The following is a 12672-nucleotide window of genomic DNA, read 5'->3' as shown; positions in this document are numbered from 1 at the left end:
CCCAGCAGCCGACATCCCGGAATGAAGCTGCATTGCCACCTCATTCTTGCTAGGTGAAATGAAGGCTCTAAACCGGGGCACTTCCACCCCAAAGTCCCTAGCACTAAAAGGCAGGAAGCGGCCTTCTACCGAGTCAGACCCTTGGTCCGTCTAGCTCAGTACTGTCTACACTGACTGGCAGCATCTCTCCGAGGTTGCAGGCAAGAGCTTCTCCCAGCCCTACTTGGAGAAGCTGCCAGGGGCCGGACCTTGGGCCATCTGCACTATGCTCTTCCTGTGGCCCCCACCCCCTCAGGGAGAATGCCTTACCGAGCCCACATGCAGTCTCCCACCCAAATGGAAGCCAAGGCAGATCCTGCTTAGCAGACGGGGCTATTAGCCACGCTGCTCTCCTCCCCCTTGCCTGGGTGCTCCTTTCTGGACATTAGCTGGGAAGAGAATTCAGACAGAGCCCCACAAGACACGGGGAGGGGGGGCATTATCCCGCTGTGCTCCTCCCCAAGGCTATTCTATAATGCAAACATTCAGCAAAACGTGCTTCCCAATGCTGACTGCAAGCTAGTCGGCTCTGCTCCCTCCCTATTCAGCATGGGGAAGGGGGGAGAATTGGGCTCCCATTAACTAGCAAGTCAGAGGTTGCTGGTTCGAATCCCGGCTGGTATGCTTCCCAGACTATGGGAAACTCCTATATCGGGCAGCAGCGATACAGAAAGATGCTGAAAGGCATCATCTCAGACTGCTCAGGAGGAGATGGCCATGGCCAACCCCTCCTGTATTCTACCAAAGACAACCACAGGGCTCTGTGGGCGCCAGGAGTCAACACCGACTCGACAGCACGACTTTTACTTTTAAATTTCTCTAATGTTCACATTTCCCCGCAGGTAGGAATTATTTGCTTCCCCTCAGTCTTTTTCCTTTCCTTTACTAACAGTAGAACAGCACCATTCCGTCATTTTAAAAAACCCAGAAAATAAGGGGTATCCTAGAAATCTTCCTCCTCGCAGAAAAAAGACATTAGGGCCATTCAGAAAGTTGAACTCAGGAGGAAAACTGGGCGCTGTTCAGCACTAATCCCTCTCTGGTGCTGAGTAGGGATATTCTGGGTGTTTCAGGGATTAATGCTGAATACCCTCTGGGTAGCCTCTTCAGTACTGAGTTGCCCTCCTGGTTTCTTTCTAGGGGAGGCTGTAATTACTTACTTCTTTTTTCAGAACATCTTATGTTTTCAGAACAGCTGATCAGCACTATTTATAGCAAAGTTATGCCATTTTTTTAAAAAAAGGTAAAGGTTATAATTAATTAAATCCTTCCTGTGGGGAGACAAGAGGGCACGAAAGCAACTCAGAGGAAACAGATTCTAAGGGGTGACAGAGGATGTTTTAGTTCTGTATATACTCAGCTGCCTTATACTGAGTCAGGCGTTTGGTCCATCTAGCTCAGGACTGTCTGCCCAGACTGGCAGCGGCTCTCCAAGGTTGCAGGCAGGAGTCTCTCCCAGCCTGACTTCTGCCTGCAAAGCAGGGGCTCTGCCAGTGAGCTACAGCCCTCCAAATCCCCCAGGCACACTGGACAGGGAAGTAGTGAAACCTCAAAAGTAGAAGTATTCCAATGTAAAGGCACAGGAGTCCTGAAAAGCTATTGGACTCTCTTCAGGGCTGTTCTTTTTTTTATAAGCCAGATTTCCTGAGTGCCCCCCCAAAACAGAAGCCACGGAAAGCCAGAGAGATCCGCTGTCTGCTGATGGCTACGGAGATGCCCTGTGCACAAGAAGCAACACAGCATCTGCTCTGCATGCAGAAGGGCCCAAGTCCAATTTCTGGCAGCATCTCCCAACAGGGCTGGGAAAGACTCCTGCCTCAAACCCTGCTTCAAGCCGCTGCCAGTCAGTGCAGACAATCCTGAGCTAGATGGACCAAGGGTCTGAATCGGTAGAAGGCAACTTCCTACATTCCTAGACCTTTCCTGCTACCCAAAATCCTTTTCGGGACAGTCGGTGCCAGGGGCCCCAAGAGCCTCCCCATGCAAAGCAGATGCCACCACAAGCCTGCCTTGTGGCCAGGTGTTCCACTGACCTCCTTGGAGTTTTGCTCAAAAAACCATTCCCTGTCCCACTTCCACTGTGACACCCTTTCATGCCTCTGGCTCTAAGCTTGCCCTTGTGATGCGTGAAACTCTGTCCCCAGCTCTTAATTCAACCTTGGCTTTCCTTTTTTGCTTTTTGGAGGGGTGTGTATGTGAGTCAGCTGTTACAAAACACCTATGGGGGGGGGGGCTTCCGGAAATTCGGCAGTTTCACTATTTTGCTCAACAGCACATGGGAGCGGGAATCAGGAGGGGAAATAGCCCCCCCTTACTTACTCTGCATTGCCAAACGTCTCGCTGGGGCAAGGGGCGGCTGGAACCTCTCAGAAGGAAGCTCCAGAAAAGAAAAGGAGAAGTGGCCAGGGCCTCTCTGCACTGATCTCGGGACTTGACGGTGACTTGGGCATATCTTTCACAGGCTGTGGGCTCAACGCCGGAAATGTTGTGGGTGAGGGGGCCAAGGAGTACACTTCAGTGGTGGTGGGGGGCCAAAAGCAGAGGAGCCAGGACCTAAATACAGCTGGTACCAGCTGAACATGCCCAAAGGGATGTCTGGAAGGTGAAAACATTCAGTTGCAGTTTTACGTGTCATAAGTGCTTGTCAATTATTGGAGGGCAAAAAGCAATTTCTTGTGGCAGGGGATGATGGGAGTTGTAGTCCAAGAACAGCAGGAGAGACTTGGGTTGGCTGCCCCTGAGATGGAGACTTGCGTTGCCTTGGGGTTGTTCTACAAGAAAAGCCAAGGAAGGGGCTGGGATAGAGGAACATAGAAAGCTGCCTTCTACAGAGTCAGACCACTGGTCCATGAACCCCTGCTGACTGAGCAGAGGCACCTCTTTGTTTAGAGGGGGAGAGCAACTGGCCCTATCCGTCCCCAGCACAACATCCCTCCAATGGCTGTTGCTGGTATCCAAGTTCTCTTACTTTGTTAGATTGTGAACCCTTTGCAGGACAGGGAGCTATTTGATTCATTTATTCCCCAAACCAAATGGGGAACTTTTGTTGAAAAGCAGTATATAAATATTTGTCATATTCGTATTCATATTCTATCTAGCTCAGTATTGTCTACCCAGACCGGCAGCGGCTTCTCCAAGGTTGCAGGCAGGAATCTCTCTCAGCCCTGTCTTGGAGATGCTGCCAGGGAGGGAACTTGGAACCTCGATGCTCTTCCCAGAGTGGCCCCATCTCTTACACATGTAGTCTTGCATGCAAATGCAAACCAGGGCAGAGCCTGCTTAGCAAAGGGGGCCAGTCCTGCTTGCTACCCAGAGGAGGGCAGAGCTCTTCACCCCTTCTCCTGGGACTAAAGCCCTGGATATGAACAGGCCTGTTTGTCTCCTGGGAGACGCGCTTGGCTCTCTCCTCGGCCCTGTGCTTTTATTTTGTGTGGTGGCTTTGCTCATTCCTGGCTGCTTCTGCCAACCTTCGCTGCTTGTCCTAGTGGCATGACCACAGCTTTGTTTTTTTCCCTTTGCATTTATTTTCTATTTGTTTTGCTCCAGCTGTGTTTGTTTTGTAAAGCCGCCTTGAGTTCCTTTGGTGGGGCGGGTGGGCTATAAAGGAAATAAAGGCCTAAAGCAAATAATGTTGAGAAATAAAGACCTAAAGCAAAGCTCCCTGTGCTGGCCACTTCCACTTCCTTGCGGGGTGGAAAAAGCCACTTTTATTTCTCCGATGATGTCTAATCTGCCTATGGATCCAGCTGGATCCCCCTGAGAGATCTTCATAGAACAAGAACATGCCGTTCAACCGTTCCCATCCCCTCCAATACAGGGTTCGGCTCCGAGGCGGTGCCCTATGGAACAGTCAGTCCTCCCTGCGGTTGTTCCCAGTCCCTCCCATCTCCCTCCCTCCTGCCCTGCCCCACTCCTGGGAGTTGGGTGGGTGGTTTGTTGCCTGGCTGCATGTTCCTGGCGCCCTTCTTGCACTGAGGAAGAGGGGCAGGGCAGGGCCGGCAGCAGCAGCTTCTTGGAGGAGCTGTTGAGTGACCATTGTGATGGTGGGGTTGGGGGAAGGGTTAAGGTTGCCATACTCAACATTCTCAGTTCCGGGCAGCCTCATCTGCATATGATGCAAATTAGCTGATGCACTGTCCTGCAGACTTGTGTCTGCTCGGGACCTCAACCACCCACAGCAGTGCAGCCTTCAAACCCTTAGGCAAGATATATCCCAACACTTTCTAATACATCAGTTCCGGGATTGGGGAGAAGAGCTGGTCTTGTGACAGCAAGCATGAAGGGCACCCTTTGTGCTAAGCAGGGTCCATCCTGGTTGGCATTTGAATAGGAGACTATATGTGAGTGCCGTTAAGATATTTCCCAATGTGGAATTGGCCGCTCTGGGAAGAGCCCTGAATGCTTGAAGGCACAAGACCAGGAGAGTTGGTCTGGTGGCAGCAAGCATGACTTGTCCCCTTAGCTAAGCAAGGTCTGCCCTGGTTGCATATGAATGGGAGACTTGATTTGTGAGCACTGGAAGAGATTCCCCTCAGGGGGTGATGGAGCCGCTCTGGGAAGAGCAGAAGGTTTCAAGTTCCCTCCCTGGCGGCACCTCCAAGACAGGGCTGAGAAAGATTCCTGCCTGCAACCTTGGAGAGGCCGCTGCCAGTCTGTGAAGACAATACTGAGCTAGATAGACCTATGGTTTGACTCAGTATATGGCAGCTTCCTATGTTCCTATAAGATTCCACGTTCCATCCCTGGAAGCAACTCTCCCAGCCCTGCCAGCAAAGACAGGGCTGGGAGAGACTCCTGCCTGCAAACTTGGAGAAGCCGCTGCCAGTCAGTGCAGACAGTACTGAACTGGATGGACCAAGGGTCTGACTCAGTATAAGGCAGCTTCTGAGGTTCCTAATTGGGAGTGTGCACGGCCCTTCTACCCTGGCTGGGCACTTTTCGTGAGAACAAGCCCACTGTTCAGAAGGCTGTGAGGATAATGATTTGTGCAACGTAAGAACAGCCCTGCTGGATCAGGCCCAAGGCCCATCCAGTCTAGCAACCTGTTTCACACAGTGGCCCACCAGATGCCTCTGGAAAGCCCACCAGCAGGAGGTGAGGGCAATGCCCCCTCTCCTGCTGTTGCTCCCCTGCAACTGGGATTGAGAGGCATCATGCCTCTGTGGCTGGAGGTGGCCCACAGCCACTTGACTAGTAGCCATTGATAGCCCTGTCCTCCATGAATCTGTCTAAGCCGCTTTTCAAGCCATCCAAGCTGGTGGCCATCACCACATCCCATGGCAAGGAATTCCACAGATTAATTATGCGCTGTGTGAAAAAGGACTTCCTCTTGTTGGTCCGAAATTCCCCAACCTTCAGTTTCATGGAGTGACCCCTGGTTCTAGTGTTGGGAGAGAGGGAGAGGAATTTATCTCTGTCCACCCTCTCGTCTCCATGCATAATTTGATACACCTCGATCATGTCTCCCCTTAGTCTCCTCTTTTCCAAGGTAAAGAGCTCCAGGCCCCTGATCATCTTGGTTACCCTGTTCTGCAACTTTTCCAGTTCTACACTTTTGCTAAAATGAGGGAGAGCCAAGGGAGTGGGATTGTGGGTTTCATTCCAGGGCCCTCTACCTCCCACCAACATTTGAGCACGGAGAATTTATTTTGCTTTTGCACAGAACTTCCATTCATTTTAAGGCACAGTATAAACACAGCCTTAGGTAAAATGTATGTGACATATAACAGCCACTCCCTTCCTTTCCCTGCATCCTGTCACAGGGATGTCCAGGGGTTATCCACTACAACTCCCATCATCCACAGCCATAATGGCCTTTGCCTGGGGGTGATGAGGGTTGTAGTCAGCAACATCTAAGAATCCTTGTGGCAGGGAACACTGCTCCCTCCCCCCGCTAAAGAAATCCCTCCTCAGGCCAGCTTAGGTCCCCAGATGCTGTTGGACTACATCTCCCATCACCCCCTGCCACCGCAGCTAGGAGGAGGAGAGGCGAGCTGGTCTTGTGGTAGCAAGCCTGACTTGTCCCCTTAGCTAAGCAGGGTCCGGCCTGATTGCATATGAAAGGGAGACTTGATGTGTGAGCACTGGAAGAGATTCCCCTTACGGGATGGAGCAGGTTACAAGTTCCTTCCCTGGTATATCCAAGATAGGGCTGAGAGAGACTCCTGCCTGCACCCTTGGAGAAGCCGCTGCCAGCCTGTGAAGACAATACTGAGCTAGATAGACCAAGGGTCTGACTCAGTATATGCAGCTCCCTATGTTCCTGTTTCTCCCCGCTTTAGGGAGAGGAGAGCTGGTCTTGTGGTAGCAAGCATGACTTGTCCCCTTAGCTAAGCAGGGTCTGCCCTGGTTGCATATGAAAGGGAGACTAGAAGTGTGAGCAGCACTGGAAGAGATTCCCCCAAGGGGATAATGGGGCTGCTCTGGGAAGAGCACCTAGGTTCCAAGTTCCCTCCCTGGCAGCAGCTCCAAGATTGGGCTGAGATTCCTGCCTGCAATCTTGGAGAAGCTGCTGCCAGTCTGTGAAGACAATCCTGAGCTACATAGACCAAGGGTCTGACTCAGTATATGGCAGCTTCCTATGGTCCTAGGTTCCTATGATGGGGTTTGTAGTCCAGCTGCATCCGAGGACCCACGCTTGAGAATCGCCGGCTTAGAATTTAAATGACTTTAGATCATTTGCAAGTGGTTTGTGGGGCACTCAGGGCAAAAAAAAAAAAAAAAAAAGAGGATGCCAGTGAGGCCAGCAGACTACCAAATTAGGTAGCCTAGCTGTGTCAGCACAGTGCTCGCTCTTATCATGTGGCCTGGAGGCTTGCAAGCTTTTTACCCTCATGCAGTCTATGCAGAGCAGCCTTTGACACCATTTCTTAGGCCCAACTTTCCACTGTAGCTGAACCTAAGGACGTATAACAGGTGCAAGGGATGGTCTCAAAACACACAGGTGTAGGGATCTGGGACACTTCTACCAGGTCAAGTCCCATGTTTCCACGTTCAGACACCTACCTGTGGTCCACGAAGGCCACGTTGCTAGGAGGGATCCCCAGAACCTCACAACTTTGCAGGAGTTCCTTTTTACGAAGGTCCCCCTGACCGTAGTAATCTCCTGCAAGAAACAAAGACACTGTTGTTAATGCACTCTGCTACACTTCCGAACAAAGAAACATCTCCCACCTGTGGAAAAGGCAAGGCATCGGCAGCCTATGTTAAAATAACGGAGCCAAGAGGTATAAATACACATGGAGATGGATAAAGTGTCCTCGTTTGTACATCCTCCAAAGATACTAGGAAGACTTTTTATGCACTAGCGCTAACTGCAAGCCTCATGTGAGCCAACCTCTCAAACAGAGACCAACCTCCTTTTCAGCAGTTACGGCAGGATTGAATAGTAGAATGTTAGAGTTGGAAGGGTCCTTAGAGGTCTTCTAGAAGACTGACCCCTTGTTCAGGGAAGGAATCTGCTACAGCCTCTCTGACAGTGCCATCCCAGCCTCTGCTTGAAATCCTCCAGCAAAAGAGAGCCAACCATTGCATGAGGCAGGCTGTTCTACTGGCCAACAACTCTTATAATTAGGAAATTCTTCCTGATATCTAGTCTAAATCTGCTTCCTTGTAATTCCACTCCAGTGGTTCTAGTTCTGCTCTCTGGAGCCACAGTGAGACAAGGCCACTCCCAGCTGACAGCCCTTCAGATATTCGAAGACAACTATCTTCTCTCCCCTAAGTCAGGCTGAACTCCTTCCACCTCAGGCTGAACAGAACAGAACACCACCTCCTCAGGCTGAACTCCTTCCAACTCCTTCCACCATTTCTCCTAGAACTTGGTTCCCAGACCACTCACCATCCAGGTTACCCGCCTCGGTTCTGAACCTGTTCCAGTTATCAGCATCCTTCTTAAAATGCAGGCCCAGAATTGGACACAGTATTCCACGTGAGGCCTGACCAGTGCAGAAGAGAGTGGAAGGATTACTCTTCATCATCCAGACAGTATGTTTTAGAAAACCAAAGTAACTCCATTTTACTTAGAATACCTCACTCTAACTTAAAGTAACCCCAGCCCAGCTCAGGCCAGCTCAAGGACACGGCCTCACATGATCAACGTCATTATCTCTCTCCACTAAATTGTATCTAAAGAAACTTGGTTCTCACAGGACAGTTTAGAAAACAGGATGTAACCAAATAAGGGGTGATCACCAGATGAACAATGAATCTTTCGCATGCGTACTAGATACTTAGTCCACCATTCTGTTGCCAAGTATACTATGTCTAGGGTGTCAACATCATTCAGATTGTCTGTATTAATGTAAGATGCACCTATAACCAATTTGTATTCAATGCAGAGCAATAGCCCATTGATTTACCTTGCTGGCTGCAGCAGCAAATAAAATTGCCTCTAATTGATTCCCACTGAGTCTGTTTGATTGGCTAAAAGGCGGACCCAGGGACGAACCGGTATTCACATCACTGTCAGGCTAAGATTGCATTTGCTTTTTTAGCTGCTGCATCACACCTGCGGGCTGAGGTCCAGCTTTGACAGATGGGCAAAATGAGGGCTGACCTGGCAGTGCAGGGAGGGAAGTGTTGGACTAGGACTAGGACCAGGAGAAGTGAGTTCAAGTCCCCAGTCAGCCATGAAATTCACTGGGTGCTTCTCGCTGGCATTTAGCAAGACCTACCTCACAGGGCTGTTGTGAGGATAAACATAACCATGAATCCCACTCTGGGCTCCTTGGGAAAAGAGCAGACTGTAAATGCAAAAATGAATAATAAAAAAAAAAGACGTAGGATGACGTCATGTCATCTTTTGCAGGCGCTCCACCTAAAATCGTGGACGTATTGGTGACGTCACGAGCACAACACGGCCGGTGGGGTGACACCTGCGCGGGTGCGTCGCAGCCAATCACAGCGCGGCTCAACGAGCCGGGAGGCTTAACGTCATCGTTAAGCGGCCGCCTGACGTCATGGTTGCCAGGCAACTCCGCGCCGCCCTCTCCTCACCTGTGGAACAGCAAAGCAGCCAGAGGCGGGCGAAAGGCATGCTGAGGATGGAGGGAGCGAAGAACATCGCTTCGTCATCAGGGTGCGCAGTCACGAACAGAACCCGGAGGGCGTCACTGTCGCGCCGAGCCGCTCCGGGTCGGTCGCTTAAAGGGGTCCGACTTTCTCGCCACCTCACCCCAAGGCAACGCTGCAGCCACCAGCCTGAGGCCCACCAGAGCAGTGGCAGCAGACACAGACAAAACAGCAGGGCAAGTGCCGCCGCTGCCATAATGCCTGGCTCGTGGTGGAGGAAAGTAGGGAAGGGACAAGGGAACGTCCGAGCAGAAACGAGTGTCGCGGGAGAATGGTTCCGGGCGTGGAAGAGAGCGAGGAGGCACCAGGGGCTAGCTGCCTGCTCTGTGGGTACTCTGCGGAGGCCCAGAGTGGAGCAATAGCTGCATCCATTAGAACAGGGGATCCCAGCCCTGGGTCGACTCCCCAGATGCTTTTTAATCCCATTATTCCCAGCAGCCACAATGGCCAAGGTCTTGATTGAAAGCCCCTGCATTAGAAAGAGGGGGAAAGGATTGGATTCAGGGTGGAAAAGATGCAGTGCTTGAAAAGGCCAAGGAATTTACAAAAACAAATGGCTTATATAATGTTTTAAATATATTTGTATCGCTGTTCAACAAATAACCTTTCTCAAAGTGGTTTACAAAGCCAAAGGAATGAGAAGATGGTTTCTCCTTGTTCCAAGGGACTTGTTCCCCCTCACTGTCCAGAGGTAGGGTTGCCAGCCCTTGGGGCCTAGTCTGGAATCTTTAGGACCTGGCATCCATACTCAGAACACAGTGCATAATTAACTTATGGAATTCTCTGCCACAGGATGTGGCAATGGCCACTAGCTTGGGTGGCTTTAAAAGGGGCTTGGACAGATTCATGGAGGGCAGGTCTCTCGATGGCTACTAGTTTGGTGGCTATCTTGGGCCACCTCTAGCCTCAGAGATACGATGACTCTCAATACCAGTTGCAAAGGAGCAACAGCAGGAGAAAGGGCCTGCCCTTACCCCTTGCCTATGGGCTTCTCAGAAGTCCATAGGCAAGGTGGGCCACTGTGAAAAAGGATGCCGGACTGTAGGGTTTGGACCTAATCTAGCAGGGTCGTTGTCATGTTCTTTTCTCAGTGTGACCATTGAAAACCATGCTGGACGTTTTAATGGCTTGATATTGGGAAGGAAACGGCAGGATTGGCAGCTCGGAATTGGCAGTGCTGTCCATAGCACTTCCTATTTGTTATGAGCAAGAACCACTTACTTCCTTTTTTGGGATGAGAATGTAACGCAGCTCCTTGGCATGCTAATTATCCCAGGATCAATTCCTGGCAGCGTCTCCAGGTAAGGCTTGGATAGAGTGGCCTGAAATTCTGAAGAGCAGTGACAAGACAATGTAGACACTTGATAGACCAAGGGTCATACTCAGTGGAAGGCAACTTCATGCTATGGGAGGGTTTCACAATATTATGTGAGAATGGGGCCATAGCTCAATGAGAGAGCATCTGTTTTGCATGCAGAAGGTCAATTCCTGCTAGCATCTCCATGTAAGGCTGGAGAATACACTGTCTGCTAGTCGGTGCAGACAGTCCTGTGTTCGATGGACCAAAGATCTAAGTTTCCTCTGCAGTTTCCTCCGTAAACCTATGTTCTACACAGCTCTCTCTCCCTTCCACTAATGCTGAGAGAGAGAGGTTAGATTAAAATAGGGATTCTCAGCCTTAGGTCGCCAGATGTTGGACTATAATGCTCCTTAGAGTTTAAGTCCAACAACATCTGTAGACTCAAGGTGGAGAGAACCCTTGAGTTAAGAGATAGTAACTTGTACCAAAGTCACCTAGAGAGCTTCATGGCTGAATGGCTATTTTGAATCCCGGTCTCCTACACACATAGTCTAACCACTCCATTCTCAGGTTCCTGTGTTTTTATGGATAGAAATAATGTGCTCTTAATAGCTCAATAAGAGACAGAAAGCAAAGGTGAAGCTTTTATTATATCCGTGCTAAAAAAGAGAGAGAGTCACTTGTTGATTTTCACCTTTTAAGCAGCTCAGGCAGGGAGGCTGTCTCTAAAAGAGGTGATAAGCCTAATAATAAAAAGTGTGGATATGACCTTGTTTGAGAAAGTGTGTTTAGGGGATGGGAAGGCCCAGCTGTGCTGGCGATGAGCCCACTCTGGCTTTCATCAAAGGATCATCAGGAAGGACAAGATCACCCTTTCCCTGGAAAGGTTAAGCTCTGCTTGCTCAGTGAATCCTTGGAGCAAGTAACTGCTGAAATGAGAAGCATATTGTTCAACCACGATATGCACTTCCTGCTACCTCTTGTGATCAACAGAGTAAGCTCTCTCTGTGGAAAATCTTTTTGAGAGTGACTCAAGATTTACAGCCCAGTCCTAACCATGTTCACATGGTGTAAGTGGCATTGATTTCGACATGATGACCTTGTTTTGTTTGGAAGTGCAGTCTAAGAAAATTCAATAGGCATCTGGAGCGAGGGGAGAGAAACTTATGTTTATTGGAACAGATGTTGGAAAATACCACTCTAAACTGCACTGTAATGTTATATGGTAAAGATAAAGTTGTGCCGTTGAGTTGTTGTCGACTCCTGGTGACCCCAGTGCCAGAGTTCAGGCCAGGAACTCCTTGCTTTTACTCAGGAGAGCTGTGGAAAGCTGCCAAAGCTGCTTGCGAACTGCTGCGGTTAGGTACAGAGGAGGATTGCTTGCTTGATCTAAGATGAAGTGTGCGTGTGTGTGGTGTGCAGGTATGTTTGTGCGTGCGGCTTGCAGATGCTGGAAGACAATTTTCCTTCATTTCAGAATCCTTCTGCTGGGAAGGCTATAGAATATATTTCCCTCTGACGTCTCTTACCCTTTTCTGTTTTAGATTTTATTTATTTTATTATTTATCTGATGTATATACACCGCTCTTCCGAAAGTGGCTTTCCTGGGCCAAAGAACCAGTTTCTTTATTCTTGTTGCTGTGTGAACCACTTTGTGAACGTTTTTGCTGAAAAGCTGTCCATCAACAGCAAAATTACACATTTCGTACTTGTGCATCTTTACTGTTGATAAGTATTGTGCCACTTTCTGAGATTTAGGAAAAGATCCCAGAGGTGTTCCCCTAAATAAGTGCCAGGTTCCAATTATTTTATGTGACATATTTTACACTGCCTAGAGATGGATATATCAAACCGTATAAAAATAGAATAAATGAGCTGCCTTTGTACGTAGTTGTGGGGCTATGTATGTAATCTATGTGGGGCTGCCTTTGTATGCAGTCCGGAAACTACAATCGGAACAGAATGCGGCAGCCAGATTGGTCTCTGGGACAACACGAAGGAACCACATAACACCAATGTTAAAAGAACTGCACTGGCTGCCAATATGTTTCCGGGTGAAATACAAAGTCCTGGTTATTACCTATAAAGCCCTTAACAGTTTAGGTCCAGGCTATTTAAGAAAGCAACACCTTTGTCATGAACCCTCCCGCCTTTTTCGATCTTCTGGGAGAGGTCCAGATACGCCACCGGCTCGTTTGGTGTCGACTCAGGACCGGGCTTTCTCTGTGGCTGCCCCAGGGCTGAAAGTAGAGCATCTCCTT

This window comes from Hemicordylus capensis, chromosome 12 (assembly GCF_027244095.1).
Source record: "Hemicordylus capensis ecotype Gifberg chromosome 12, rHemCap1.1.pri, whole genome shotgun sequence".
NCBI lineage: Eukaryota > Metazoa > Chordata > Lepidosauria > Squamata > Cordylidae > Hemicordylus > Hemicordylus capensis.
The sequence above is the reverse complement of the archived record's forward strand: the minus strand, read 5'-3'. Positions refer to the sequence as shown.